We start from the raw sequence: 7,276 nt of genomic DNA on the forward strand, positions 1-7,276 counted from the left end.
TTGTAGAACCGAAAATCAGATTACGTATAAGTCATGCATAATTTCTATTATTTAATTAAAATGAATTTTTATGAAAATATGAAGTGTTTTATTTATTTTAAAAGAAGATGTTTAGTTTTATATTTTCAAGATAAATACGCGAAGTCGGACCGGAGTTTGGAGATTGGAGATAAGATTAATAATAAGACTAATAATAAGAAAGATATTCCTAAATTTAATTTAAGTCAAGGAATAATTTAATTTAAAGGAATAGAATGTTATATGATTTATTAAATTAACTAGAGATAAGAAATTAAATAAGTTCTTTAGGTATATATTTAATTAAAACTTAAATTAAATAAATAATTGAGGATGAATTAATCTAGGTATAATATATTCAAGAAATTAAACATAACATTTAAATACTTAAATTGAGGTCAAGCATGCCATATAAAATTCTAAGCAAGATTTGAAACTAAATTAATTTATTAATGCATTAAAACATACATAATGAAGGTTTAAAATCCTAAACAATTAAAATGCAAATGTAAACCATAAAATACCATTCAAAATAAGTTGGAATTTGGTAAATACAATTCAAAGGTGTAGTAACTTTTCCTTTCAAAGCACCTATAATGAGACTTCATGGTGTATTCATTCATTTGATCATTTTAATTCACTAATTAATAAATTTAAACACTATAATCCACCTCATTCCTCCTCAAACCACTAGCCTAGGAAATTAGCTAGAACGTGCAACAAGAAACAAATAAAAGAATCGGCAGCAAGCATGAGGAAATAATTTAAGTGCCATTCAAATTCCATTCAACCTATTGACTTGTAACCTCCCACCTTAATGCATATTATGGCACCTTTAACACCTCTTGTAACCACCACCTCCATTACATAAAATTTCCCCCATTCCTATGACCGAAATATCAAGAAGAAACCAGCTGCAAAAATCGTGAAAAATCACAGCAGGAAACAAGAAAAGATATCCAACTCGGTTCCATCGCGTCGTATTGTCGTTTTGATTTGTTTTTCTTCAAAACAAATTTCAGGCATGCATATATTGTTTCTTTGCTCTTCAATCAAGTCCTATAAATATTTTTAAACATTATATGTTCAGGATTCATGAGGTAAAATCGAAATTTGACAGCAAGTAAGTGTTTTAAGAAAGTTTCTGTACAGGCCTCTCGGCCATACTGTTTTTTTTCATTTCGGTTGCTGAGTTTTGCTGAATCCAGGTAGTTGCTTCGGTCCCAGGTTGTCAAGGCTTCATATAGGCATGCTTCAGAGGGTGTTAGAGTGTTGTTAGTCCATTTGTTTCAGACCATACACTCAGCACAAATAATGGACAGCAACAATTCCATTAAGTGCAGATTTTTGTCAAAAATTCTGTCAATTGGTTGTTTGGGATGGGAGTTCGAGTCATGGCTGTCCTAGGGACTATAGCCATGGTTAGAACCCTTCCTTATCATGTCTAGGGCGTGACCAAGGTTTTCTTTCAAAGCTTGGTTCATGGTCCCATCGAATTTTTAAAACAAAACACACACATGTCCCATGGTTCATTTTCTGGTATGGGTGATGAGTTTCGGGTTCCATGTGTTTGGATGGATTTTGGTTGGCTTCTAGCCCATAGCCATGGTTCATACAACACTCCATCATGTCTAGATTGAGCCATGGTTGATCAAATGGCCATTGGAACGATCCAAGACAGTAAAACAAGTCCATACATCACACGACACTGCAGGTTGCACTCTCGGCTAGTACCCTGCATTGTCCTAGGTGTTGGCTCGGTTTGTGGTTGGTTTTTAGGCCTTAGCCATGGTCCAAGCCATGCATTAGGATGTTGGTAAGTGTCCCTGGTTGGTGGTTCAAGCCCACTTCCATTTGTTTCATAGTTTCACCCCGAAACAGCAACATAGCTGCCGCTGCAATTTCATTCTTTGACAGCAGCTGTGAGTCCGATTCAGAAGGCTTGTGTGAGTTCTTGGATGGCTTTTAGCCCATGGCCTTGGACTGGACAGTACCCCAATGAGTTAAGAAGGTCATGTTTTTGGCTGTTTGTGATTTGGTTGAGTTTAGAGGTCGTACGAGAATTTACGGTGAAAGGTGCCAAAATGACTCTCGAAAGAGTGTTTTATGTTTTTGGATTCCATTCACCTATTTTCATCTTTTAGAGTTCTTATGCATATTTTTCAGTATGTTTGGGGTATTTTTAATCATGGATAAACGTCGGTTTAATGTTGGTTCGATTTGGTACGAAGCCATGATTGAAAATTTAGATTATTGATCCTAATCGTCTCGTTTTTGGGTTAGTTGTTAAGTTTTTGTTAAGTTAAAATTATTTGCATGTGTCACATATTAGAATTAAGTCGCAGCAAGCTTGGGAGCGATCCAACTCATCCGGTAAAAATAAAGTTTTAATTATATTACGTGCATAAAAATATAAAATGTTTATTTTTGAGATATATGTTATATGTCTTGTGGCCACCTTATGCTTATTGGTTTGGAAGTAAGTAGGCGCAACCGAGGACCTCTCCACCCAGTGACTTACGACCGGTTATGATTATGTATGGGTACGGACATCCAGTCCAAGGGCTGTGATTGATCTCTACCGCCCAGTATACTGTGGTTTAGTCTGATCAGGCGCTTACGTTATGTTATGGGCCACTTGCTTAGAAACCTTATCTCTACCAGAAAATTATGATATGACATGACAGAGCTCTATTGAGCAAAGCTTTTACGTATGATTTTCAGATATGCACGTAGTTATAATTATTCATGATACGATTTTCATCATGCGCTTTACGATACTATATTTTTACGTTGCATGCGATTTTATGATATATTTACTTGTTATTCACGATATATACATGTTGAGTCTTTAGACTCACTAGACTTGATTGTTGTAGGTACTGATGAAGTCGAGACGGAGGGCGTAGACCAGTGAGCGATCTTGTGGCAGCAGTAGTAAACCCGAGGACCTCATGATTTAATTTATGCACCTTTTATTATTCAAACTCGATTTTACATGTTGGATTATGTTTAAATTGTTGTTTGAGATATTATGTTGACTTCCGCTGTTATTTTAAAGTTAAAATTATTTACATGTTTATTTTATAAATTGAGTAAGTTATTTATTTATTTAGAAAATTTTTAATAATTCCGCAAAATTATAAATACGAAATACGGGCCTTGTCAATGATGCTAGTAGAACCTTAAATAGTGCCCAAATAAATTATTCAACTACTGAAAAAGAATTACTTTCAGTAGTATTTGCATTAGATAAGTTTTGATCTTATTTAATTTGTTCTACTACTATTCTTTACACTGATCATTCTGTCGTAAAATATTTATCAAATAAACAAGATGCTAAGCCAAGATTAATACGGTGGATTTTATTGTTAAAAGAATTTATTATTATAATTAAAGATAAAAAAGGAAAAGAAAATGTTGTAACCGATCATTTATCTAGAATAATGACTGAATCATCTCATAATTAAATACCAATAAATGAAAATTTTCCAAATAATCAGTTGTTTTATGCTACTATTATGCACTGGTTTGCTAACATTGTAAATTTTATTATGACAAATAAAATGCCTTCTCATTAGAATTCACAGGATAAGAATAAATACTTGATAGAAGTTAAAAAATTTTATTGGGATGATCCTTACTTGTTTAAGTACTGTCCTGACCAAATTTTTCGACGATGCATACCCGACAATGAAGTAAGTAATGTTATTAAATTTTGTCATTCTGAAGCATGTGATGGGCATTTTTCATCCAATAAAACAGCTACAAAAATCTTACGATGTGGATTTTATTGACCTTCTTTATTCAAAGATACTCATTTATTTTGCAAAATTTATGAAAACTGTCAGAAGATGGGATCAATTTCAAAACGAAACATAATGCCTTTAAATTCAATCATAATTATTGAAATATTCGATAGTTAGGAGATATATTTATGGGTCCATATCCATTATCTTTTGGATATACGTACATTTTTGTCGCTGTTGATTATGTTTCTGTAACACCCCGAAAATTTAAAGGTTCACGCGAACCATATGCATGCCATTATTAAATTCTTCTGTATTTTAATTAAATTTTTTAATTGCATTAATTAATTTTGTTGTGCATATTTGCATGTTCAAAAATATATTTTTCTACATGGTTGCATTAAAATGTATTTTTAAAGGTTATTCGAGTTGCGATCGAGGAACGGAGACTGAAGGCTGAAAAATAGAAAATGATTTTATTAAATAATTATTTATTTAAAATATGGTTGATGGTTTTTCTTATTTTTGAAAATAAAGGGTTTTGAGGTGATTTTATACGCAGAACGTAAATTTTATCGGTCTTGGTTTTTCAACAAAAATACAAACTTCTTGACAACCCGACTAATAAATTCACAATCTTATTTTAACAAAACTATTTTTATATTTTTAATTAAAGTCTAATCAAGCAATATTGGGCCTATTTATCTACCTAATTGGCCCAAAGCCTTGCTTAGAGATTTGATTAGTATTTAAAATGTTAAACACCCCAAACCCTTTCCACTACCACACGCCTCAAATCAGAATTTTATCTCCCAAACCCCACCAAATAAACGGCACCCAACACCACAATTTAAAAAAGAAATAATTGAGAAAGCTTAAGGAGAATTGTAAGACCCGAGATTATATCACTTTAATCCGAGATTATTTAATTTACGAATTTTGAAATGTTGAATTAGATTCCATAGTTTTTGTAATTAATTAGGATTGAAATGGAATTAAAAAGAGTTATTGAGGACCAAATTGCAAATAGTTAAGACTTCAGGGGCCAAAATGCCATTATGGAAATTGAATATGACACTTGTCTTTGCCATGTTTGCTGGAGATATATAAGATTCATTGCCTTCATTGTATCTCAGCAAGAACCGAGGAAAAGCTACAGAGATTTGTCAAAATCTTTCGTACAATAGATTGGTGATTTTACGAGATTCGGTTATCCGACTTTCAATCCGAATACATTTCTGTACTCCTCTTGTCAACAGCTACAACTAGAAGTAAGTTTTATTGAGTTCTGTTATCATTTGAAATTATGATATTGGGGGAATTATTGTTTGATCATTATATGGTGTTCTGGATATGTTAGATATCGTAGAATCGAAGTCCGATCGAAAAACAAGTTGAATTTGGAATTGTTATGATTTTTCAGATTATATTGAGTGAAATTGAATAGATTTGGATAATGGATTTATTACAGATGGTATTGGATATGGGTTATGATTTGTAATTGATATCTGTTGATATTGTATTGACGGGTATACGAGATAGTGCCGTTATACCGTTGATTTGAATTAAATTTAGATTGATCAGAATCAGTATTGAATTGGGACTGGAATGTTGATATTATTATTCTCAATATGTCCTTTCAAATTTACAGAGACAGTCTTGAATTCAGAATTGATATTTCTTCAGACCGAGACTACGAACGAAAGGTATAAGTCAATGTCGAACCCGGGAGAATGACTCGACTTAGATATCACTTGAGTTTCCCTAAACCACATACTTATTGTTATTATATGCATTGATTTGAATTGATATGCTTGTTCTATTGATTTATAGAAAGCGTGATTAGACGATTGGTCTTGTGACAGAGGTGCCAGACGGTGATAGAGTAGTCACTGGCCCATTGCACATTGTCACAGAGGAGTTATTGGCGGAGGTGCCAAAGTCTTTGACGGATAGGTCAAGACACTTGATGTTTGGTTTATATCGATGTTTGATTAGGAGTGGATTTACTTCTATTACTGAGATTCGATATAGTATGCCAACGTCTGGAAACCGGGATCCCTAGACTAGGAATGAGTCTCGTCTGAGCTGTAGAGTCACGAGTTATTTACAGTTTTATATCGATTTATGTTTTCAGATTTAATACATGTGATTGATATTTGTTTCATGCTTTTATATCGATTATATGATTGCATGTTTTGTTGATTTATACTGGGATGTATTTCTCACCGGAATTATCCGGCTGTTGTCGTGTTTTTATGTGTGCATGGCAACAGGTGGGACAGGATCGGGGTCAGGAAGAAGATGAGAGAGATCGTGATTAGAGTGGAGACTTCGGACTTTGATGTATATAGGGTTTGGAACACTTGACATTTAGTTGTTACACCTTAGTTTGAGTTTGATGTTTGTTGTACAAGACTTGTACTATTATACTGATATGTATAATTAGATTGATTCCATTACGTTTCGCACTATATAAAAAAAAAAAAATTGTAGACCCATATTAATTACATTGATCCAATTATCCCAATGACGATTAAGAAGATGATTAGCGTCCGGGTCCCCACAACAGTTGGTATCAGAGCGATAGATCCTTTAGATTGAGATTGGAGCTAGTGAGCGGGGTAGAATGTGTTTTCTTTCCTGTTTTTGATTGCTAGCATGATTTTTTGCCTTAATACATGTTTACCTGAATTATCTGATTTTGATATGGTGATATGTATTCTTGAAATGGATCAGAACCGATTCTTGATCAGAGGTAAGATGATCAGAAAGGGACTGAGACATATTTATTATGTGATTTCTAACCCTTGTGATAATCAGGTATGCCTCCTCGAAGAATCCCAGAACAGGGCAGTACCTCTGCAAATCCGATGGATGTGACAGCAACACCAATGGAAACCTTGCTGAAGAGATTTCAGTCGTTCCATCCACCGACTCTGAAGGGTACTGAGACTTCAGTTGATTGCGAGAGTTGGTTAGATGACATTGAGATGCTGTTTGACTCTTTGGACTACACTGATGAGCGGAGAGTGAAACTGATAGGACACCAGTTGCATGATGTTGCCAAGAACTGGTGGATTACGACCAAGAGGGCCTTGGAGCAACGAGGTACGCCTATTACCTGGAATGTCTTCAAAACCGAATTCTATCAGAGATTCTTCCCTGTGTCATACAGAAAGGATAAAGGTGCTGAGTTTGCGAATCTGAGACAAGGGCAGTTGAACATTGAGGAATATGTGTCTAAATTCTCTACACTACTGAGATTTGCTCCACATGTGGCCGAGAATGAAGAAGCGGTGGCTGATCAGTTCATCAATGGCTTGAATCCGGAGATATTTACATTGGTGAACACTGGGCGACCAAACAACTTTGCTGACGCCCTGAACAGAGCAAAGGGAGCAGAAGCTGGTCTGATGAGACAGAGAGGAGCTTCATATGTTGCCCCAGCACCGAGACCACAGCAACCCCCTCCCAGATTTGAGAGTGGTAGCAGCAGTGGTGGAAAG

Source organism: Primulina huaijiensis, unplaced genomic scaffold (genome assembly GCF_012295235.1).
Source record: "Primulina huaijiensis isolate GDHJ02 unplaced genomic scaffold, ASM1229523v2 scaffold35907, whole genome shotgun sequence".
Classification (NCBI taxonomy): Eukaryota; Viridiplantae; Streptophyta; class Magnoliopsida; order Lamiales; family Gesneriaceae; genus Primulina; species Primulina huaijiensis.